Raw genomic sequence first — 26,090 nt, forward strand, 5'->3', positions numbered from 1 at the left:
CATGTACACATACTCAATCATTAAATTCAGACACCTGGTGCCAAAGGTGGTCGTTTGTAAGTACCGTTCAACCAGCTTCATCACTGGTGCTTTATGCAGCAATGAAGTAAGATAACAACAAGCATTGAATAACTTACTGCCACCAAATTCAAATAACTGCAATTGCTTTAACCACTGTCCAGTCCTGACAGAAACCCTATGATAGCATAACTTTACACTTATATATATATATATATATACACACCTCCCAAGCAGTTGTCATTGTGTAGTTATAGTTAGGTCCATGTTATCATAGGAAATTGTTTTTTTATGTTTGCTAACAACTTTAGCGCTGTTTGACGAATTTTCACATAACTTTCATAAAAAAGATTCATCCACCTCTGCTCCTTTGTGGAAATTTTCACGGACACCTGCATGCGGTGCTAAGAAAAAAGGGTGGATGAGGGGGTCCCATACTGCATTTTGACATAGGAAAATTTATCAAAGATACAGGAAAAACTACTGAACGGAATTATACAAAATTTGACAGAATGCTAGATCTTTATCTAGAAAGTGTGGTTTTTGCGATTTGGAGTAAATGCGTCCAGTAGCTTCTGAGAAATTATGGTTCAAAATGTATACATTTATATAGAAACTTGGTAGTATACCAGCTCTGGGAGACCAAAAGTTTACAATTGATAGGCTGCCTCACATCAACAAAGATGTTTGGCAGCCATTTTAGGACTCAGTTCTTGTGTCTTGAATTTTTTGTATAAAAACAAAATCTATATAAAGGGGTAGGGTAGGCATATCCGGACACCCTCTAGGGACAAAAACATTTTTTTTTAAATAACTTCACAGCGGGTCTACAGTAAAATAATAATGAAAAACAATAGGCTCCCACTATTTTGAAAGAAAAGTCAGTGCATTGGGGGGGTGGGAGGGATAACTAGATGTGAGGGGTGGGGGGGGGGCTATGGGCATCTCTGTCATTTAAAAAATATATATATATTTGAAAAAAAGGCATGCTTTGGTCTCCCCTCTCAAAGCTGATATGGGCCCCTGTAGACCCCATTTCTGGGGCCAAAAAACATTTTATTTATTGGGTAGAGGGGCCTTCCTGAGTCCCTCCTCCCCAAACCATTTATAGGCCCCTTGTGATGCCATCCACATGGCCTTGGTAGGTTTAGCTCCTGCTTTGGCTGTAGCAGAAATGCAAAGGTTTACCTTGCTCTTATTGCAGGAGAAAAAGTTGAACCTGCTTCAGCAGGACGCAAGTACTTTTGTTTTTGTCTGCTTCTGTCAGCATACAGGATTAGTTCTGGCTGGGAATCCAGCAGAGGCTGTGAAGTCTTGGGCTCCAGCTGCAGCCCCCTACATTTAAAAAAATGTGGGAGGTCCGGATGGGATTGGGGCATTCCCAGAACAGTGAAAATGGCCAGCTCCTGCAGGCACCCAGGTTGTGTGTAGGCTTGGGAGCTGGCAGGGGTCATGAGAGGCTTTGGGCTCCCACAGCAGCCACCAACATTTTAAAAAGTTGGGGGTGCCGCAGATAGGACCAGGACACCCAAGGGCAATTATAAAAAAAAAAAAAGGCTGTCTCCTACTGGCAACATGATGGGTGCAGGATGGGTGCAGGATGGGTGCTGGCTGGGGAGCCGGCTGGGGAGCCAGCAGGGGCCGCAGGGGCTCCACCTGCAGCCTCCACCATACCACGGACACACATAAAATAATTCAAAACTAAGATTGGCAGAACCAATAGATCTCTCCTATGCAAGATCTATTGGCTTTGACAAAGTTTTTTTTTTTTTTTTTTAAAGACATGTTGTACAGCCTTGTGACCGAGGCTGGTGTTAGGAGCCAAAAAGCATTGATGGTATGCTTCAGAAATACCCATTAAAGTACTTGAAAGTGCCGCTTCTCAAGTGCTGCACTTTACTGAAATTGGTAAGGGAGTGGTGATATTTCTATATATTTCTATATGCATATGTATCACTGAAAAAAACAAAGGTTAAATTGACAATGTAATTAGCTGTTTAAATAAGGTAAAAACTAATGCTTAGAAAAAAAAAAAAACTCTGATAATCTCAGTAATAATAACACCATAGTCATATACAGCATAGACTTACTGAGCATACACATGTGGGTTGATAACACAGAAACAGCATAAGCTCTGAAGACACGTACAATTGTGCATTTTAAATTTAATATGGTGCACGTTTACAAATCACTAAAGACTGGCATGGAAGAAGTGCTCCATGTTAAACAGGGTAAATAAAGACTGAGCACACCTGATGTGGGCGGCAGATATATGTTTCAGAGTGAGTCGCGGCTTAAAACCAAACCTTGCTCTAAAACGTCCATGAGAAAGGCCATAGCTGATGTTAACAATACACTAAACACCTGTGGATATTGAGGCATGTGCCCATGTCAAATAGTTGTAATATTGAAATATAGACACATTTTTATAACTTGTGCATGTTTATTTCCAGAACTTCACAAGAGATTTTGAGGCATTGCAGATTATTGAATCACGTAGAATGTGGAGATGTCCCACGTTGGAGTGGTTTAGCTCATACTGGTGTTGTTACCATGGGTCTAAGGTTGTATGCTGTTATGCCTACCTCAGGAATGTGTGTACTGTATTTTTCTAAACTACGGAGTGTTTCAATGAGGGCTGAGAGCTGGTTTCTTTACAGTATCAAATGAATACCAGTAAACCCCTTGACTTAAAATTTCAGGTTATGCAAAGTCTTTAGAAATCCAATTAAGGTGAATAGAGAATTATTTTATGATCTCATCAGTGATGTCATGAATGTCATTAGAGATGCTATCAATGATGTCATTTAACATGTCATGAATGATGTACTATGTGAAGTCATAAGCAGTGCATGGGGGAGGCATAAGTTATAATTAGTAGCAGTAGACTGCGACTGGGAAATTTCAGCGATTTTTAAATCCCTATTAGAACTTGCACGGGGAAAAAGTGTTTTGGGGGACCCTCTTTTTCTTGGTCCATGTTTGACACATCATTCCAAAAGTTACAGGAGGGAGCTTATGTGGAAGAACGTTTTTTGGAAAGTTTTGTGAAGATTTGTCAAACAGCGCCAAATATATTAGCAAAACAAAAACATTCTAACTAAGGAAACACTGACCTAATTAGAACTACAAAGTATCACCAGCCACTGTGTAATATATATATATACAGGGAGCTAGTGATCGTGAGAAGATGTGTAGACTGAGTAAACAGATGTGGGAAGGTGATGCTGTATCTTTACAGACATCTCTCTTTTTAACTACTTTTAGCCCTTTTAAAATACATTATGCGTCAGATTACTAAAAACACACACCACCCCTCACATTTTTAACCCTCTGGTTTAATGCCGGTATTAACAAACATTTTGTAATCAAGACAAGACTGAGGCACTCCTAAACGCAATTTTGTTGAAAAAGTAACTTTCGCTTTTAAAGACTTCTATGAAGAGAAGGCTGTAATAAATGTTATATATATAGGCAGTTGGTCCTGCATGACCATAATTTTAAAACACAGGGCCTTCTGATTAGCCCAGGAAACCTTTTCTCCCTTTGGTCTTTTTGTACCAAGGGACATGTCCCAGTCCCATTGTACCGAGTAATCTGACTGGCTAGCCGCAGCTAAAAACACAAATACTGCTGCTTCCATTATATACTTGGGAACTAAGGGCCTGATTTAGAGCTTGACGAATGGTTTACTCCATCACAAACGTGAAGGATATCCTATCCGTGGTATTACGATTTCCATAGGATAAATTGGAATCATAATACAGCAGCCTTGTTATCAGTCACGTTTGTGATGGAGTAACCTCATCTGCCAAACTCTAAATCAGGCCCTCAGTCCCTGAGACCGAACATGGTTTCTAAGAACCCTATAAGTGTGGGGGGCATGGTGGGCACACCCTGACTCTCAAAGCCATGTAAGGAGGATCCAAAGGAAACCCCTTCAATTAAAAACATTTACAAATATTTTGGAAAAGGAAAACTGTGGTACACCAAACTTAACAAAGGGATCTGCAGGTGCAACAAACTGACCACGGAAGTCATACCGGACGGTCAGGTCAACAAAAGAGACATGAAGGACAGGAGAAGACAGGGGCAGAAAGCTGATCCAAGAGGGCAGAGGTAGTACAATGGACCACAGAGGACTGGAGGGGAGAGGTAGCAAGTGGGCCACGCAGGGCATTGAGGAGCGTCAAGGGCAGTACAGCTGATCATAGAGGACAGGAGGGATTGGCAGGGACAGTAAACCACCATGGAGGCGCAGGGGCAGCAAACAGAGCACAGAGGATCAACAGTACAGGGGAAGGAGAAATGCACAGTGAAAGGAAGGCAGGTGGGAGGGGAGCAGGGGCGGTAAGCTGAGCAAGGACGGCAGGTGGGAAGGAGAGGGGCAGGTATGTGGTGTGCCAGGGTTAGTAACAGAGGGAAAATGCACCACGCTGAGCAGAGAAGGCAGGCAGGAAAGAGCAGAGTATGGATAACAGGTGGCAGGGAGGAGGGGGCAGGGAAACCAAGCTGAGCACAGAGGGGCAGGGACAATAAGCTGGTCACAGGACAGGGCAGGAAACTGAGCATGAATGGTAGACAGGCGGTGACAGGGGTAGCAGAAGGAGAACACATGGCTGGAGGGAAGGGCAGGGGCAGCAAGCTGACCACAGAGAGGCAGGGCCAGCAATCTGAGTAATGATGGGAAGTTAGAGGGTGGCAGTAAGCTGACCATAGAAGGGCAGAGGCAGCAAACGGAGCATGGAGGGCAGAGGGGAGGGGATCTTGGACAGTGCACAGAGAGCAAGCGGAATAGGTGGCAGAGGTAGGGGTAGAGGTAGGAAGCTGACCACAGAAGGACAGAGGTGGCAAGTGACCACGGAGAGCAGGTAGGAAGACTGTGCATGGAGAACAAAAGACAGCAGGATGAGGGCAGGGGCAGCAAGCTGACCATGGAGTGGCAAAAGCACCAAGCTGCCGAGGGCAGATGGGAGGGATCATGGCCAGTGCATAGAAAATGAAGGGCAGGTGGGAAGAGGGAAGGGGCACAGTGCCGGAAATGAAACAACAGTGACAGGATGGCAGGGGCAACAAGCTGATTACAAAGGGGCTGTGGTAGGAAGCTGAGCATGGCGGACTGGCAGGAGGGGGGCAGTCACGGGGCAGTAACCCGACTACAGAAGGCAGGTGTGGGAGCAGGGGCAGCACTCAGAGAACTAACAGGAGACAGATGGGCAAGGGTTCCAAGCTGATAACAGAGGCCAGATGAGTTATGGTTAGTGTACCAAACTGGTAAATTTCAGTGGCTTTTAGGCTTTGTAACCACAACAGCACCTTAAATGTGACTTTTCAGTGAATTTCTGAGGTGTTTTAAACTTGCATTTAAATTTTAAGCATTAGTTACACAAATAAAAGACAAGCAAACATATCAGAACAGTAGCACACGTCTTGATGACCTGTTATTCACATCTTTTCCATAAATTAATTTTCGTAATATTAACTGGGATTGAATGTGAGTGAATATATCAACAAGACCTTTTCAGCGATGCTCTGTTTTCCTAGTCACCTTCTAGTCATGGAAAGAAAAAAGAACAAGCATTGGCATAGCCAACAGGTCTCACCTTTGGGACCTTACAAGTATTTAGCCATGCAGCACATTAAATCTATACCAGAAATAAACTTTGTATTTTTTGCTTTCCTTCATACACTTGGCATTACACTGTAAAACTCCTGTTTTTCTGGACAAACCACTTAATCTCACAGTGCCTACCAAAAATGAATGTGCCTTTGTGTAACTTAACCGGTACTCATGTAAAGTGCTCAGTCTTCGAGTCGAGTTTGCGCTATATAAACCTACAAGAAAATAAATAAACAAAGAAAAAAAGAACACCCCTCCAGCTTGCAGCCTTTTTCGGGCGCAAATACCCCAAAGAAACAGCAAGATGCCCGAAAACAGAGAAAAGGAAGAAACAACATAAGGTCCTCCGAAACTGCCATGAAGTGTGAAGCGGAGGGGCAAAAGATAAAAGTAGTGCACTGACTCTAAGTTATATGGTTGATCCTGCAATAATCCATTTAAAAGGGTCAGTCTCCAAAGCGGTAACAAAACAGCCTCAAGGTGGGACAAACATAAAGCACTTAACAAACCAAATAAATTTTGAAAGGCAGGCAAAGGAACAGATGAAAGTGATAGGCGTGGTGAAAGACCACAGAAGTGGATTACAACATGTTGAGAGAGAGAGGGTGCGCGCTGCCTAGGCTCGACCTAAAGAGTGTTGGCATACATAAATGGTGAACCTCACCATACAATGCTAAAAAGTGTCTAACACACACCCAATGTAAAGTGGTTACAACGGCAACTTAAAATGAAGGCTACCACAACCAGCAGTAAGTTGCTTGAGAGGCACTGCTGCTCAATGGACCCCACATATTTTTCGGCCTACATTTCAATGGTTGTTACAGGGCATGCCACTCAGAAATCATAAAAGTATGCTGCATTCCACTGCCAGGCATCTGTTCTTGGCAGGGGACCTTTACGCCAGGGCACTGCTGGCTACCCAACAAAAGAAGCAAGGAGGAGAGTCGTCTAGCAGGTGCAGCGACCGGCGCCACAGATCCTAAGATTTCTGCAGTGATGTTAGTGATGTCTTGTCTCCCATGTTTTCCACAATTTTATCACCTCCTTTATTCCACTATGTGATGATCAGGTAGGCACGCAGATCAAGTGTAGAAACGTCACTCGTTCACATGAGCAGCGGGAACAGCAGGGGCTGACTGAGTTATCAAACCTATGCCTGGGCACGGGTGTGTAGTACATTCTATTTCTGAACTTAAAATAAAGTTGTTTGTGCGTGTAATTCAGGGTGCTGTACCTCACTTCAGAGCAACAGTACTTTCACATGTTATCTTTGAATAATAATACTAATTAAGTTTCCAAATGTTGTTTGGCTGGGGAAACGGGGAAGACTACTGCTGTCCCACACATACCATACAATCAGGACATTCAAAGACCTATAGTGTCTGATGTTAAGATTTGTGTTAGTAGGGCATATTTAGGCAGTACCGGGGGAAAGGTCAGAAAAACGGCCTTATGGGCAGCACATTTAAATCTAAAATAAGTGAAGGTATCTAATGAGTTAGTCGTAGACCCTACTTTGAAGGCTTCTAATGTGAGGAATTCTCCCCCCCCTGCCCCCACCACCGACAAACAAATGACCTAGCTGCAATAGGCCTTCTTCCAAAGTATTGTTAATATTGAGGGCTCAAGTGTAGGTGAGAGCAGTGGATTACGTAGCAGAGTCATGGCTGGGTAATACAGGAGATCATGCCAGCCTTGCACCAGTGACCACCAGGCCCAGGGTGAACAGTGCACCCTGTGGATTTCGTATACGGGCTTGGGGTGTTTAATGCACAGTTCAGTCAGCAGCAAGCCTTCAGCAACTTGATCTTTTTCGATCACCAAGTGTGTCAGTCAGGGTTTGTTGTCTTGCTTATGGACTACAGATTCAGCCTGCACCAGTAGATAGAACATGTGGAGGTCTGGCACCCCAAATCCTCCCCTCTTCAAGGGCAATGCTAAAGTCTCCCACATCACCCTGGTCCCCCCCCCCCCCCAACACACACAAATAGCACTGTAAGTATAGTCTTCAAAGTCTTGAAGAATTGAACATCGAGTGGAATCAGAATGTTTACAAATACATAAAGGAAACTTGGCAATACAGCCATGTTTAAAATGGCTACACGGCTTGTCACTGAAAGAGGCAGTGTAATCCACTGGTCTACATTGGTTCTTAATTTAAGACCAGACCATAGTTATCACGTATCCCTATTGTGAGGTATTACAATACCCAAATATTTGATGGAGGTCTCATTCCAGCAACACTTGTGTCCCTCAGCTAGAGAGAGAGCAATTCTTATTTGTCCCATTTAATTCAAAGTCAGACATACTTCCATTGCACACAATCTCCCTCAATAGGAAGGGGGGGGGTTGCGTTCAGTGTAAAAAATGTTTTTTTTAAACATTTTTACAGCGACAAGGATGTCCTCAGGATATTGTTAAATAATCATCCTACTGTAAGGAAATGTAACCTCCAAATAAGGGAGTAGTGTTGCCTGATTTTACAGACAAGGGGCTCAAACACAAAAGCAAACAGGAAAGGTGAGAGTGGGGACCTGGACCGTGGGATTATTCACTCTCATCTACCCCTGGGGGAACTAGAAAACAATCTCACCAATCTCAACATCCGACCCCCAAATGGTCAAGAGGGAGGTACAACAACAACAATTAAGGTGAATCAAAGGCCTTTTTTGAATCCAGAAAGGCTGACACTTCACCGATTTCAAGGTATATTTGTTGCATTAGAGTGAAAATGACACATAAGGTTTTAGAGGTTGCTCTACTTGTTATACAATGGTACTGTTCAAGAGAACAAGCCTGCCAATATTTGGAGACAGTCTGGTTGCAATGACCCTCACCAGTATCTTGCTGTCCAAACTCAAAAGTAATAAGAGTCTGTACGATTGACATATCGTGGGGTCTTTATCTGGCTTTATTAATATTGTAATTATCACTACTCTGTCCTGTGCTTCTGCATATATTTGAAGCAGATGGGAAGTCAAGCTCTGCTTCTGTTGCTTATAAAATTCGGCTGTGAGATAATCTGAACAGAGGGATATGCTACTTGGTAGGTTCTCTATGGCACTGAAAATTTGTACCGGAAGGGATTGTCAAGGAAGCCCTTAGTTTGTTTCCCACCCAGGCCACAGCCACATCTTTCAAATAGTTAGTATTTCAGGTCTAATAGGTCCACTAGACAACAGTCTATAAATTCCTTCACAATCTCTTCGCTTGTTTTGACCCAGCTACCATCTTGTTTATCGTGTCTATTAAGTATGGTGATGAAGGGCAGGCAGTGACTAGTTGCCCTGATTACTTTGGCCACTGTTCTACCAGGACATTCCCCTTATCAGTGGAGCAGGTTGCATTTCCAGAGATATATGACCTTGATCTCTGCCTAGTCTCTGCTTTATAGGATACGTGCATTTATTTGGACAGTGTATTGTTATCTGGGTTAATTGTGTGTGTTTTCTTGGGATAGTTCTATTTCATGCTTATTTTCAAAAGTCACATTAGGGGGTGTGCAATTTAACAAAATATCTACTTGTCCATGGGACAGGCTGCAACATAAATCTACTTGTCTTGTAAACATATCCACTTGTCCCTTTGGTGGCAATTAGTGCAGCAGCAAGATATGGCGGCTATTTCATTGTATAACAGCTCTGATAATAGCCTCTATGATTATGGCAGGGCTCATACAATAGTACGGTTTGAATACCAGCAATTTCCTTTTACCACCTTTCCACAGATTATTTATTGGGGCTGGAAGTAGCAGTGAGCAATAGTTCTAGGGATGGAATGCCCATTTGAATCCGTGCAAACCTGCTAACTTGTGTGTATTAGAGATTTTCAGCAGCTTTTCTTTCATGTTTTTCCATACAGAAAAAGGCTGGAAATGTACTTCTGACAAGGACAGAAGTGAAACTTCTCCTAGGATTCAGAGAAAAAAGTGGTTGGAGCAAAGTAAACTTGTAAACGCTCATTAGATAGTCGCTTGAGCAAATCTATGCATGCATATTTGCTCGTACTAAAATGCAGTTCACAAATATTTTCTAGGACTAAAATTTCCTGGCCTACTTCTGTGAATTCTTGTGAATTCACTAAAGTCATAAATCTGCAATAATACAACATTTATCATAAGTGCACTTTTGTGACATTTTATAAGAATTGGGCCCTAATTGGGTCTGACATTAACCAAGACCTTTTATTTTTATTAAATTCTATCTCTCTACCTGTCTTTTGCTTGTTTCACTGTGAGTGACAGCATTCTGCTCTTTCGCAAGGAGCATATCTGCACACAAATTAGTTTTGTTCAGTGCAAGGGACTTCTAAGCAATGTGTGTTTTTTTAGACTAAAAAATAATGTTTCTTTTTGCCAATGTTTGTTATAAAGGTGTGGGCCCGGCAGCTCCCACAAAAATAAACGTTTACAAAAACCATGTTAAAACAAGACACGCATTGACAAAACTATACGGCTAAACACCAATATCGGACCTTTTCATTTTGCCAATGCTGGTTTATTCTCATGTTTTCCATAACCTTGTTAAATATGATTACATTGGTTTTCCATTATGATTGTTTTTAGCATGCATCTATACATTTTACTAAATGATACGTCAAAGAAATGGTACCTAACATTTCAAAGTAGATCAGCAGAACTTTCTTTTTCCTAGTTGCATTTTTGTGAACATTTTATTTTGAAAGAAAAGAATCAAATTTGCTTTCAAGCTTCTTCAAATATTTTCACCTGATCAAAAAGCATTCTGGAAGCATTATACGTAGCTTCTTATTGTTAAACTTTGCAAACGTCTGTACACATTTTTATGAGGGAACCACTGTCAGTAGTGCAGCTCGCGCTTACAACATTTCCTTAGAGTGCTCACGCTAATAATAAAGGCTTTGCATTAATGAACCATAAATACAAGCTTGAACAGCATTTACATATGGACACAAATATTACCTTTGCTGCAGACAATTCTCTTCCCTTATTCATAATGTGGTAGTGTAAACGGACAACCAAAGGCTTTGTGCTGAAGGGGGTTGGACCTCCTTGTCCTATGGACAAACTAAACATGAAAACATGTAGTCCCTGACCCCAAACAATACGTCCTAGTCGGGCTATAGGAATTCTGCATCCCTGCACATTGACCCACCCACTTGTATTCAATCAAATGAAACTTACAGCACATCTTTGAACACTGCTCAGAGCTAAGAGTAAACATTAAACAATCATTCAAGATGACTTAACAGGTGTTGGGAATTTCGATACAACTCAGCAAGGGAAGAGGCAGATCTTGCAGCAGTCAGATTTGTGTGTTTTTTTTTTGTTTTTTTTTTACAGAATTGGCAGGCCTCATTGGGCTTGGTGAAAAAACAGGGAAAGCTTTTTGTCATCACTGAGTTTTGCTGGGTACAGCATTCTGCAACTTACTCTAGCAGACCACATTTTTTTGACATCAAAAAAGGCCCAGGTTACCTCCTGCACAAACACAGAGAAGTGAGGAAAAAAGGAGAGTCTAGCAATTTGATATTCTACCTAGTCACTATCTCTTGCAAGCCATAGTAACTGATCTCAATCCCTATAATTGAGGAGTTTGCCTACAATTGGACAGGCTGGGGCACCCAGACAGGGTCTTGTATAAAGTGACCTATAGCCCTGTCCATCATAAATCTCTACAAAAAGGAATCTCTACTAAATGGTTGTATGAGTAGGGTCTTAATAAAAGTCTTCATTGTGATGAGGAGGTGGGTTCAGCAATGCCTATAAAGTAAATATTATTGTGACAGACAGTGCTTTCAAGTTCTCAGCCTTCATCTTGATTTACGCCATGTCCTTCTCCAGTTTAGTCAGTGCGTCTTTCAGTGCTTTGTGGTTGTTCCCCAAGTAAGAGACATGCTGCTGTGCTGCATTAAAGCAGTTGGGTTGTCTATCTAGGAATGGATTTATCTGGGTAAGGCAATTAAACAATAAACAGATTTTGGCATTGATAACCATAAGGTCCTCCTATACTCCCAGGTGTATCACCTTTATGTTATCTATTGGGGTGAAATTAGTGTCCATGGAGTTCAGGTCCCACAATGTCCCCTTCTCCAAGTTTGTCTGGTGCTTTTTTTATTTTTGAATGCAAGGTTTGTTTGGTACTGATTGACTTTCCCTGTTATGTCAGTCATCGGGGCTGTTGCCAACAGAAGAGATATGCAGAGGCAGGCAAGACCAGTTTCCTATTGGGACCAGTGAAAGGGTGTTACCTCGGTTCTCCAGGTCTGCATCAATAGTGCAAATTGACCTTACTGACCAGCTGTATGTTTGCAGACCCATAACTCACTGGCACTCACTGTTAAGTCTCCACTGGGGCCTCCAATACTAAAGAGCATTATGCCTCTTCCATGGTCTAACTCTGTCAAGATGGGAATTCACTAAGAACAGCTATTTCTGGGGTTGTGGGGGGCAGCTAAAGGTAGGAAGAACTTGGGTTTCCATCAACAGGTCTAAACAGATGCAACATTGTGTGAAGTGCAGGTTAACCTTTTATCTGTGGTTGATAGTCAACATGAACTCGGCTACCCATAAAGTGTATGGTACAGGGTCAATTCATAGCTCTAATGCTATACCCATTTATAGAGCAATGTATGCACAGGAAGCTTGGATGATTTCATCAGTAATGTCATCAATGATGTCATTTTAGATGTCATCAGTGATGTCATAAATGATGTCATAGAACATGTCATGAGTCTTGTAATATGTGAGGTCACAAGCAGTGCATGGCGGGTGTGCAAGTTATAGTTAGGTCTGCTAACTGTAACTGGTGAATATCTATCTTTTTTATTTCTAGTTCAAAACGTTAATGTTGTGACTAACATATGCACCTAACTATAATGTCACTACGTTTTTTTTTAATGTGAAGTAATACTTTACTACCATAAGAAAAGCCAACCCCGCCACTGTGCATCGCCTGTAGCCAGTCCCTGTGGCAAACCCCTACAAGCAGCCCATCCCACCTTGTGCACAGCCAACCCACCCAGAGGCAGCCAATCCCCCTGCAGGTAGCCAATTTCATGCTGCGCATGGCCAGAGCTTGGCATGCCACCATGCCCTGTGGCCAAACCCCTAGCAAGTTCCCAACCCCACTCCATGCACAGCCTTTGCTGTGCGCAGCATAGGGTTGGCCTTCAGGCCCCGGGGACCCCCTCCTCAGGAGCCAAATATAATAAAAAAGTGGAGGGGCTGCACTGCCCTCCTCTCCGAGCCTCATTAGGGCTGGGGTCCCCATCCCCTAGGGCCTTTTGAATTTTAAAGGGGAAGGGGGCCACATGCCCCCCCGTAAGCCTCAGTAGGCACTGGGGTCCCCATTCCCTAGGACCTTTTTATTTGCTATTCTTTTTTAAAGGGGGGGGCATGTGATCCTCTTCCCGGAGCCTCATTAGGTATTACACAATATTTGAAGCCATGGAGGGAGCCTCAGGACCCTGGCATCCCAGCCGACTCCACGCATGCCTCGGACTGTAGCATTGCTCCAGCCTGTAGGGAGCAGATATTTATGCTGCTTCTGCAGAAGCAATCTGTTGATCTGTTTCCCTGCACGCAGCAGTGAAACCACTGTGTCCCGTGGTTCGGCTCCCCAGGGCACAGGAAGTGAGCCGGCCCCAGTGGATGGTGTCCCCTGGGCCAATAAAAGCTCACAGAGAAGGCTGTGCAGGCCACCTCCCTTTTAAAACGTTTATCGGCCCCTTGGGTATGGGGTCCCCAGGGCCATTGATGGCACAGGGAGGGGGACCACATTTGTCGTCAATGAAGTCATAGAAGATGTCATGAGTGATGTCATATGTGAGGTAATAAACAGTGCATGGCAGTGGTGCAAGTTATAGTTAGCTTTGCCGAGGATAACTGGTGAATATGTGTTTTATATCAGCTCAAACTATTAATGTTGTCACCAACATTCACCTAACTATAACATTACTTTAACCTTTGTGTTTTTTTCAGTGAATATGAGGGAGAGGGAGCGAGAGAGAGAGAGACAGAGAGTGTGTGTGTGTATGTATATACACATATATAAATATATATATATATATATATATATATATATATATATATATATATATATATATGTATACCCTACTAGCGATAGCCAGTAGGTAGTTATAGTTTGGACCTACTTACCAAAGGAAAAGCATTTTTTTCTTTGGTGCCGTTTGACTATCTTATGAAAACTAGCGTCCTCGTCACTTCAGAGGCTGTCTGGAAAGTATCAGGATGATCCATCAGGTGGGGGCCAAGAAAAAGGGGGGTTGAGGGGGGCCCTAAAACATGTGTTCCCCATGCAATTTCCCATAGGGATTTTAGACACGACTACCAAATTTAGCAGAAAACGATACTTTGGTCCAGAAAGATCTTTTTTTTTTTTTTTTGGTGCAAATCCGTTCAGTAGTTTTTTGAGTTACTAAAGGGAAAACAAATATACATCTCTAGGGATGTGGATCCATCCCAGATCCACCAGCTGTGGATCTGAGGATCATGGGGAAAAGCACAGCCCTGGTTGGCTTGTTGGAACATGAGAGGAAGATGCAGCTAGCCATTTTGTTTCTCGCATCAGCCAGAGGGGAGTTATGTAAACCTGACACAATGGGTCAGGATACAGGTATCCTAAACCCCAAAGGTCAAAAGGAGGGGTCCCTTAGGGGCCCAATTATTTTTTTCAGCTGAACTGCATATCTACGGTGGGGCTCAATGTAGCCCCCAGTGTAACTTTGCGATGGATCCGCAGATCCAAAGCAGACTAAAAAAAAAAAAATGTTGACCCATTCACACATGAAACCATCGTCGCACAAGACCAAAGGCTTTACGCAGCGTGGCTTTGGGTGCATGTGGAGAGGTTGGCCGCAGGGCCTGGCCACTCCCTGTGGCCATGCTCGGCCATTGTTGCATTAACGTACGGTAATTATATACTAATTTACTGAAAAAAACATAGAAATAAACTGAGAAAACTAAAGGTTACAGGTACGTTATAGTTAGGTTGAAGTTTTACCCACACAAAACCATTGAAGTTTAGCAGTTAGAGCTATACTTAAGTTAAACTTATCGGAGAAACTATAACTTGTGCTGTAAAGTAAATTTAGGCTACAAGTTATAGTTTCTTGGCATAAGTATAACTATCAGTATCATTTTAACATCTGAATTTCTATGGTTTTGTATGTGTAAAAGTCAACCTAACTATAACGTCCAGGTAACTCAGTGATATATACACATACATATAAACATATTAATATTTATTTCCTCCAGAAAAGACAAAAAAGTTCCTGAATTTAAAAGAAGGGAATCAACTTCCTCCCTTTTACCTGCATTTGATGACAGTTACAATCCGCAGCACAAGAAAACAAGTTTCTAAGCATCATCTTGTCAGTTGACTAACACCCTTTGACATATTTAAATACAACATGAAGCAAACCGGTGCTGTTTGACGGTAAGTCCCAGATACAGGAATTGGCAGACTGCGCACGAAGCCTTGTGACTGAACTATAATTGTTAGGAGGCCTGTGCGGACAGAATTAAAAACCACTCTAAAAGCTTCCAAGCATGCAAACAGTTGAATGAAATGGCAAAGAAGAGTAAAGAGATAATAGGCCACAGGAAAGGAAGGACGTCTGCCGGCTTCTGATGAATCACTGACGTATCTGTCATCTGTGCACATAAATACTTCTCAGCTGCACATCTCACCAGCCAATTCCGCCTCATTATTCAAAAATCCTGTATCTGCTAACGTGTTTTCTCAGAAAGTCTGTGATTTCGCCTCTACCACTTTGAATTTAAATGCAAGTGAGGAAGACTCAAATCTGTAGCATATATTCTAAAAAAAAAAAAAAAAAAAAACAATTTTAACAGCTAATGAGTCACATAATTCAGAATTGGTGGCTCGTACACGTCAATGCAAAAAGAACTCGTACTGGTGTGGCTCGAACACGTCTTCAAGTGATGTACAACTTCAGGGGCATAAGTAAAGTTCAGTCTTCTCTGGACTTGTACTCTGTTCTGTAGATTTCTTGGGAATGTTTTCAGAGTATGTGATTTAAGTTAGAATGGGAGTGTAAGGATTCTGTCACAGGCTTTTTGGAGCCAAAGACAGGGGAAAGGGTTGAGGAAGGAACTACAAATTCTGGTAAGGTGTTACATTTGTACTTCTATCCGAAACTTGCCCAACGCTTATTCAATAAATCATCTTGTAGCAAACTATTCTTCTTCGGCACTTTGATTGACATACCAATGATAATGCCTGCTTTTGGTGAAAACCCTAAGGCTTGCTGAAAGAAATAAGGACTGGCGACAATGGGGAAATCGAGACGCTGGAACAAAGTACAAGCTACAGAAGTGAATGTAACTGGTGAGTGGGTTCTGTGGGTTCAGAAGGGATCTGACTGGCCTGCAAATTACACCCAGTACATTGTGGGCAGTAAGTGGTACAAACAATCAAGTGATGTGCTTGACTTTACCTGACGAGAAAAAAAAAGACGGTGGATTTAGGCCCGATCTGTGACTGGGGGTGAATGTTTGACATTGTTCAGCATTCCGTCCGTCCTCTGTTCTTTTTGCATTTGTCGACCTAAGTGGGAAGGGTATGCCCAGACATGGGTGCTGGGTTTGCTATGCCACCAGATTCAAGTTAGCCTGGCTGATGAGGGGTGATTTAAAAACAATTATATTTGTTCATTAGTTTTCACAATTTTGCTTATAGATTATGCAAGACAGGATAACATTTTGTTGTTGCAAGCGACATTACTACGGATAGTAATAGGTTATCAGGTATTCCACAAATATTGCAGTGTTTCATTCCTTATTTGTTTGAAGAGTCTATACATATAAAAACATCTAGTTTTTCTATTTATAAAACTGTTAACTGTAACATAGACTCCAAACCAAGATAGAACAAAATCAATAAAAATAAAAACCATGCTAGAGCATAATTGTGTGCAGCTCTGTGAGATGTAGTGTATGCAATACAGTGTGGGTTACAATTAACCAAGAAATGGATGGGGTTGGCAAAATAAGCAATAAATGCTGGCATCCGGATAAATATGGAGGTTGTGGATTAAGCATGTGTGTGTTGGTACTGAACGCCTGATTCAGGGTGGGTGCAGATTGTTTTTAGCCTCTACTTTTAGAACTAATAGGTCCCAGTATTCCGGGCTCGAAGTAAGTATTCCCTTATCTCGAAGCCATTGGAGATGATAGGCTTCGGCTTTGGACCACAGCAATAAATCTTTTAACCATTGCGATATGAGTGGGGGAGACGGTGATTTCCGTGACATGGCTATCTTGCGTTTGAAAAGTACAAATGCTAGGTCAATAAACCTATGGAGATATTTACCTTTTTTTCCCGTTTAGTGTGAATACTTAACAAGCAAGAGGTCGGTGTCACAGGTAGGGGGTAATCAGTCAATTCCGAGATCACCTCGGTAATGTTGTGCCAAGTAATCTGCAAAATTGGGCAGTCCCATACCATATGATAAAATCCAGCTGAGGAGGAAGCACAACGTGGGCAAACCAGTTCATATGTAGGTTACATCCGATGTAGGCGTTTTGGGTCCAAATATGCATGATGTATATAATTGAATTGGGTAAACCTAAATCGAGCATTACGGGAAATCTCTCTTATGGAGTGTAGCGCTAGGTTCCATTCTATTGCAGTCAGGGGTGATGAGGGGTGATACTCCGAAACTGGTCCCAGAATGCTTGTTTCCAGGTCCAGGGAGGACCTGGCCTGGATGTTTGGGCTGGGCTGTTCCCATTGGGAGCAGGGTCAAGACTAATTTGCACGTGGCTGGGTCCAAACTGGAATGGCATGGCAAGCAAAAAAAATATATGGAGTTAGTCCCAGATCTGTGACTGAGTGTTACTGTTTCGTCCATCATCAATTTATTTTGCATTTGTTGCCAAAGTGAGAAGGCCATGCCGAGACATGGGTCCTGTGCTTGTTATGCCACCAGATTCAAGCTAGCCTGGCTGAAGAGAGGCCCCCCTCCCCCCCCCCCCCCCCAAACCGGTCCCAGGATGCTTTTTTCTGGTCCAGGGAGGACCTGGCCTGCAGTTCAGGCTGGACCTTTTCCAATTGGGGGGGGATGGTGTCAAGACTGATTTACATATGCTGGCGAGCAAGAAAATGATGGATTTAGGTGCAGATCTGTGACTGAGGGTGAATGTTTGACATTGTTCAGCATTACATCCATCATCTGTTTTGCATTTGACTTTGAGGTTGGCATGGAGATTTGCAGTGGGCAGGAAGCTCCTTTTCAATTGTGCAGTAGACCCGTGGGGCACACTATTTAAGTGTGCATAATACCCATGGAGAATCATCTGAGGTATTGGCCTGCCAATCTTGGTACTGCCAGGGTTGTAACTGTAACACAGCACAGCCTAGAGTGAGCCTAAAATGTAACAGAATGCTGGATGTATGAAAGTCTCACCTCGCTTAGGCCTGTTCTGTCAGCATGTGACTGGCCAGATATACATGTGATGTGTCTTCTCTGTGAGGTTCTTTTTGTGCACTGGCTCCTACCCTTGCTCCAAGATGGCAGCCAACCCAACACAGAAAGTTTCGCTTATTGCAACAGCATCAGAAAGCAGATAGAGACAAGTACCGTCTCTACCAAAAGAGTCTGTCTCCTTGTTGTTGAACTTAACAAGGGTAAGCCTCACAACAATTCACACCACCACCTAGTGCCCAGGTTACAGAACATCAGGTTTATCTCCCCATTGGACACAATATAATCAGCATTACCAATCAGCCCCTCGGCATTCATTTTCATTACAGACTGGAGCCAATCAACCTTTCTCTCTTCCAAATCAGAGTGATTTATGTGCCACCATGTTTTCCGTCTAACTCAGGGGTATTTTCTATAATATCGGAAGAGTATATAGATGTTAATGTGATAGATAAGCAAGTGCAAATCGCAAAGGGGTGGTGGGAAACAACAAAGAGAACAATACTCAAAGCAAGGGTACAGAAAAGGAGTGCCATAAGTGTGGAGGTAGTTATCAAAGTATGAGACTCAAAAACTGTTGTGTTGTACAGAAACAGTGGAAGAATTGCAGATGGAAGCAACACTTTGTCCATATGTGCAAGCATGGGAGCAGGAACAGAGTAGGGTTGGTTAGTAGGGTGAATCACCAGAGAGCAGTGCTTAATTAGAGTTGGAGGTGGCATTTGGGATCCACCGGAAGACTACTTGGGGACCGGCACTTATTTTTCCTAAGCAGAATTTTACACAGAGCAGGAAAGAGAAAAACACAAAAGAGCAAAAGGAGTATGAAGAGACAGACAGAAAAACAGGGACAGAGAAAGAATGCAGGAATGAAACACTAAAAAAGGAATTAAAATGTTATAAAAAATAAAGAATACATATTAATTTTAAAAATAATTTTATAAAATGTATTACATATAAAGTTTGAAATAAATTACAGCAATTATATAAACAACCAATTAAATACCAACATCTATCGGACACATATATTAGTCATGCTGTAGTAACCTTCTCTGCCTGGACACTTTGGTTGATTTAACATAAAGCTATCTTTTTTTTTTTTTTATGATAGGAGGAGTTATTTTCCTTGTTTCAAAAAGGTCAGTCCTGTGGCAAGTGATCTAACTGGAACAGGGCTAATGGACTATGTAAGTCAGCAACAGTGATGGATTTTTCAAATGTTATAGAACAGTCATTCCAATAGTTTCCTTGAATTTCTATCCTTTTCAAACAGGCAGTTTTCCTATGTTAAGAACTTTGGGTAAAAGAAGCAAAATGCAGCCCTGTTGCATATTAACATAAGTAAATTGCCCAACTGTCTTGCCAGTTCAGTGACAAAAGGATAACACAACCTTTATGGTGACTCTCCCACTGGTACTCTGTATGCTCCTTGTCACTATCATCCTAGAGGTACAATTTCTACGTAGTGACAAGACTAAGAGGTGTTTCATTAACTGTTAATTTCAAGTTTTTGGGCTCTGGTATTGCACAATCATGTCTGCCTTATAGGTGGGATGCTACCTTCTCTGTGCATAACTACACTCACAAGAATTTCCTTTTGGAAAAAATTATCCAATAGGTTTGTGCATTTTGTCATCTGCTGAGGGGGTGGAAAGAAGGGATTGATATTGGCCCAAAGCCTATCAACTCAGGGTTACAGAGTTATCATACAAGTAACCATTACCTACTTCCACCTTTGAAGGTAAATTCCACAGAAATTAAGAATTCCTCCAACAGGATAGACACAGAACAGCTTTTAGGCTCTTAGCAAAGTACAGAAAATGAGTTCTACAAAACATTATTTATTAAGCAATAGCGAGGCAATGGTGAACTTAGCAACCTCTCAGCTGGCATCATTGCCTCAAAACATTAATGAATATTTGGACAACAGAACGCAGGTCCCTGGATCTATCAAAGTAAAGTATCCAGGTTATGTAATGTCTCCTTTACCGGGAAACCATAAATGATGAAAAACTGTTGGAACAATAACCTTCTCGTTAACATGGAACCCTGAATGAACCTTTTCAGATAAAGTCAGGATAAGGTTTTGAAGATTTTATTTGGCACTTTCAGTCCTAAAGGACCTTTTATGTGCAGCAAGTACCACAAGGATCAGTCTTAAGATGGGGGTTGTTCCTGTGACCACAATGTTGCGATGGAATGGTGTCAAAGGTTCTGAGGCACAAAGGTCTTGCATCTGAATTATGTACCTGGTCTTTATTAGTTCCAACAAGAAGAATTCTTCAATGAAATAGGTCTTAAGTGACATGAAACCTTGGGCTCAAATGGCATAAAAATCAGCATAGTCGTGAGAATGCTCAGGAAATCACCAGATTTCACTGCCATTCCATACATTTAATATATCTATGTATCATGGTGAAATGATTAAGTTTTTATGACATGGGTTGATTTCTCTACCTCAAAGTTATGGGCCTAAAGATTCACCTAATTTCAGCTTTAGAATTCTTGAAATAAGATGACTTTTTGTTGGACCTCTGGCCTAAAGGCATAATATTAGAATTGAAAATTGTTCCAGAATGAAGCTGATCTCTGAAACAAGAGATCATTTAGGATGGGGCCGAGTGCCTTTATGAATCTTTGAAATTTAGAAGTATTGGATTCAGTGTTTCTCGACTGCATGAAACTCGTCCTCTTGTTCAAATATACATCTGACCTACAAATTTTCCAACACTAGGTTGCTAATTTTCATTATGATATTTTCTGAGGGCTTTTGATGGGAGTTTTATTTAACTCTTTTCGTTGCTCCAACAGCATAGATATCTACTTCTACTTTTTTCTCAGTGTTACAGTACTATACTCCTGCCTTGTTTTAACTGACCTTCTGTGTCTCTTTTGGGATCTAGCATCAGGAATGTGTCCTGATTCCCTTGGAAGGAGAATAAAGATGTGAGCACTACAATTCTTTCACAAATGGATTTGATCTGGAACTTGTGATGTATTTACTGAACACAACGCATGACATTCAGGGTCTTCTGAGAAGAAAAAGGTAAGGGAGTTTTTACTGGCTATTGAATTGCTGGACAGCCTACCTTTGAGCAGCATTTCACTTTGTTAACCAGCCATTACACCTTTACACCTCCTGCTTGGGATCTTCCTTTACTAAGATCAGCCTTACAAAATGCCCTCTATGACTATCTGTGGTTTTAGGCAAGCTTCTCTGGTGGCAGTCATCTCATTAAGAATACTTGGAGGGGCTGGAAACCACAATGTTTAGCCTACACTCCTTTGTTTTAATGTTTCTAGACTGCCTACTAGTTCACCTGGGCCTGGGTTTTCTGCCCAAAAAGGTTTTTACAATTCATCACATACAGAAGACAATATACCCCACCCTCCAACCCTGGCTTAGGGGAGCGGCTCCTTGGCATATGCTAGATGTCAAGAGGGTAATGGTCATCTACTTCTTTGGTTCTGTTGAAAACAGCAGATGTGGTAGCTTATGAACAAGGTTATCTTGTACAAGAGATTAGGGTATCTATCTCTACTTCAAGTTGTTGGGTCAATGAGGTGAATTCTCTTGCTTATGAAACTCGAGGACTAGGAACCCTAGCGCTATTCAAGCTGGATCGCTCTTATAGAGAGGTAGGAATCACTTTTTCCCTTATGTAGAATTTTAGGGCAGTCAATACATTAACACTTCTACCTCATTTAAGGAAGGAGATAATAGGTATGTGATCCCTGGAGTTTCAGACAATGGAGCTTTCCTCTGTTATCCTCTACTCCAGAGATAGACAGTACACAACCAACTCTACCCCGACCAGGACATTGATTACGAAGGAATAGATTAGAAAAGAGGGAAAATTTTACTTACCCAGTTAAGTATCTATTTGTGACATGTACTGCTGTTGATTCACATTCTCTGCATATTCCTGCCATCTAGTGTTGGGCACAGACATTTACAACTTGTATGTCTACAAAGACGTATTTTGAGTTGCAAGATATAGTGACTCCTCCAATAACTGCTAAGGTGCATTGGTATTGGCTCCATTGTTAGATTGTTTTTCCACTCGGAGGATGAGGATGGAAATGGGACACAGAAGCAATAGAAGCTGACCAGGTGAGAGAATGCTGAAAATGAAAGAAAAGCAAAGCATCTGCAACAACCGAAGGCTTTGAGGGAGGTGGGTGGGTGCATGTGAATCTAGAGCACTACATGCCACAAACAGATGCTTACAGGGTAAGTTACATTTTCTATTTGTGGCATGCGCAGCTGTAGATAGACATGCTCTGCATAGACAGCAAAGCAGTTGTTAGCCTGAGGATGTTTCAGAAGGTTAAAAAAGTCTAGCTCACTTGAGCTTGGTGACGTGCAAGAACATCCACACATTAGTGCTTGGTAAACGTGTGTAGAGTAGACCAGGTAGCTGCCTTACAAATGTCAGTTATAGGGATCTTACCTAAAAAGGACATGGAGACTGCTTTCTTACATGTACAATGTGGCCTCAGGGAGAAGGAAGCAATCTTTTGGCATTGGCGCAAGTGGTCAGAATGCATTTGACTAGGCAGTGGGCTATCCCTGCTTTTGAAATAGCACTGCCTTTGTGTGGTTTAGTGTAGGTGATAAATAACTGTTGCATTTTACGAAATGGTTTGTCCTGTCAATGTAGTACATGAAAGCCCTTTTCACATCTAATGTGTGATGGGTCATCTCTGCCACAGAGTCTGGGTGCGTGAAGAATTCAGGGAGTTCAACTGTCTGGTTCAGGTAGAAAGGGGAGACCACCTTGGGCAGAAACTCTGGATTAGTTCTTAGTACTGCCTTGACAGCGTGGACCTTAAAAAAAGGCTCTTTTACCTAACAGCTTGGATCTCGCTCACATTCCTGAGAGAGGTGATTGCAACTAGAAAAGCTAACTTCCATGAAAGCAATTAAAGAGAGAACTTAAGAAGGGGCACAATACTGAGATTCCAGGACGGGGCTGGAAGCAACCTGGGGGTGGTGGGGGTAATGACCCTCTTAAGTCCCTACATAAAGGTCTTAATGACCGGCAGTCTGAATAATGAAGAGGGCTTCCAGTTCGGTAGATATGCAGCAACTGCAGCCAATTGCAAACAAATGGAAGTGTGAGACCTGAGCATTGCAAGTGAAACAGGTAGCAGACAATGTCTTCTAATGCTAAAGCTTAAACTGATTGATGTGTTTGAGTAGGCATTAGGGGACAAATCTTTTCCACATAGCAGACACAAGAAGTGGGGTGGTGAGCCTCTTTGTGAATAGACATACACTCAACGGGCAGATTAAGGTGGCCAAACTCTAGGACTTCAGGAGTCAAAGCACTAGGTTGAGTTGCCTGGGTCCGTAGTGTCTGACTGTGCCCTGGTATTGAGTGAGAAGGTCCGGCCAGTTGAGAAGCTTCTTGTTAGGGACTACAGATTACTCTAAAATAGTTGTTAACTAGTTTTGTCTGGAAAAGTCATTGTCCGCTCCCAGAAGGCACTCCCCTGATAGATGTACTTTGTGGTGGAGTGCCAATGACATATGTTCTGTACCAGTGCTCACATTTGGGGAGATTTCATGCCCCTTTGTTTCCAAAGGTAGTACATGGCAGTACTGTCTGTTTTGACCAGGACTGTTTTGTGATGGACGTGGCAGAAGAAGGCTCTGTGAGTCAGATGGACCTCCAGTAGTCTAGATAAATGATGTGAGAGGTATGTTAAGGGGTGTCCACATGCCTTTTAACAGTCATATCATTAAAATGCACCCTTCACCCTGTGAAAGAGGTGTCCAGGGTGATGGTCATATGGGGAACTGGGTTTAGGAAGGGCATGTCTTGCAACAGGTTGTTGCTGTTCCTCCACTGTAGAGAGTGATGTGTGCTTGCCTAAACCAACACTAGATCCTCCCAGAGATATTTTGCGCCGATACACACTCTTGAAGTGGACATATATGTAAGCAGTAATTAGGGAACAATGGTAATGCATGGAGGTATCATGCTGAAGAGGCGCATTACTGCTTGGAGGGAGCTGCTGCCTTTGCTGCACCACCTCTGCCCCTGAGGTTATTTCTTCTAAAGGCACCTATGAAACAACCCTGAAATATTTGCTGCTATTGCCTTTGGTGTGAGGTGGACGCTTCTGGGGAGCAACAGCCCCTACTGCAAATATCAATAGAAAGGGCGGGGGGATGGGGACAGGGAATGACTTTAAAAAAATAAAAAGACTTATCATTTAACTCCGCCGATGTCCTCTCCTGCTACCTCCCTCGTCCTCTTGCCGGTTCTGGTGTCCCAGCATTCGCTGGGACACCAGAACAGGCTCCCCAGCAATCCTGGTGCTGCTTTCATGCTCAAGCTAGCATGAAAGCAGTGTCAGGATTGGTCTGAGCGGCTCGGATTGCTTATCAGACACAACCCTGGGGCCTGGGCTGTTTCTCCAGTCTGGCTGTGTACACAGCCAGACTGGAGAAACCTGAGTGTGCATGTGCCTAAAAAAAGGGGTGTAATATTAGGGTTGAATGGGCGCTCAGGATCCTGTATCGAGCATATTAGAATAAAGAATGAAAGGTGCCTACACAGGGGAAACACCCAACCCCTCAAGGTTAGAAAACCAAACAAACAGAAAAAGCAATGTGTGGCATCTCTCTCATCACAAGAAATACTTAAAAGTAGTTGTCGAAAAAAAACACAATCAAAGTTTAATTAAAGTTGGAATTGTCTAAGCTAGACCAAACACCAATTAAAGAAATACAGCCATTAGATATCTAGCCGTAGTAATACAGTTGTGGCCTAGTAATACAATTACAGTCAAACTAGACCAAACACAATAGATTTGCAACAATTGGAAATCTTTCCGTAGTAATGCAATTGTGTTCTGGTGAAACAATTTCAGCCTGATGATAAAATTACAGCCAACACGTGTTTCGTCATGGGAAATTTCCTTTTTAACTTCCCGAACGACTTCTTCAGGGCTACAAATTGTAAACAAATAGCAAGAATTAAGAACCAAAATGCTCCAACTTCTTAATTTCGAAAATGTAACAAAGGAACCCAAATAAAACCAATGTGTGAGTCTCCTAAAAGAGACTATATTGTGATGGCTAATTAAAAATTGGTGAAACACAGCATGCGAAACCCAAATAAAGTTCTGCCAAAGTGCTCCCTACACAAGTACCAAAACTTATACCATGCTGACTTACATCAGAATAATCCAACCAGTGACAACATGCACCTCTAATTTTTACATCCCCACACCCTAGTGTCAACAACTCTTTATAGGACATCTAAGAAATCTCTTTAAGTACCTTTTGTTTAGACCAATCTCGGAAAATTTATATTAGTCAGCCGTTTTTCTTGTGATGAGTGAGATGCCACACATTGCTTTTTCTGAGTGTGCATGTGTGTTTGGACGACCGTCACAGGCCGTCGAAACACACATGCGCACTTAATGCACACAATTCCTCATCCCTCCTTTCACCTCCCATGGCCCAGCCCTACCCCTCCATTCACATGCTGGCTGAGCCAGCAGCAGAAAAATAAAACGAAATTCCAGTATCATTTTATTTTTCTGCTGCTGGCTCTTAGCCAGTGGGGCGATGCTCCTCCGCAACTGCAGAGGAGGTAGCCTAGGCGCCACTACCGAAATGTGAGCGATGAAAGAAGCCAAGGGGGCGATGCGAACTACACCTCAATTGCCTCAGCCATGTCCATGTCCTTTCTGACTTTCTCCAGCATCTGATAAATCTGAGGGCCAAAGAGGTGTTCCCTATCAAAAGGCAATCTGATAAGATGCTGCTGGACTTCTGCCTTAAAGCCAGACACACAGAGCCAGGAACATAGGCAAATAAGAGTGTTAGAGTTAATACTTCTTGTGGTGATATTACCAGCATCCAGAGCACACCTAATGGTCATGCTGGAGATGGTCTGACCCTCCGCTATAAGCTCTTGAGCCCTTTGCCTGTATTATAAGAGTAGACTGACTGAGTTGCAGAATAAGTGGCAGATTAAGT

The 26,090-nt window shown here is 42.4% G+C and overlaps 1 protein-coding gene across 2 annotated transcripts in view; it reads right to left on the bottom strand.

Annotated features, from left to right (window-relative positions):
- The window catches only part of GAREM1 (GRB2 associated regulator of MAPK1 subtype 1), a 505,367-nt gene that overhangs the window by 62,725 nt on the left and 416,552 nt on the right, over positions 1-26,090 (bottom strand). The gene's annotated exons all lie outside the window — the stretch shown is intronic.

Source organism: Pleurodeles waltl, chromosome 2_2 (genome assembly GCF_031143425.1).
Source record: "Pleurodeles waltl isolate 20211129_DDA chromosome 2_2, aPleWal1.hap1.20221129, whole genome shotgun sequence".
Classification (NCBI taxonomy): domain Eukaryota; kingdom Metazoa; phylum Chordata; class Amphibia; order Caudata; family Salamandridae; genus Pleurodeles; species Pleurodeles waltl.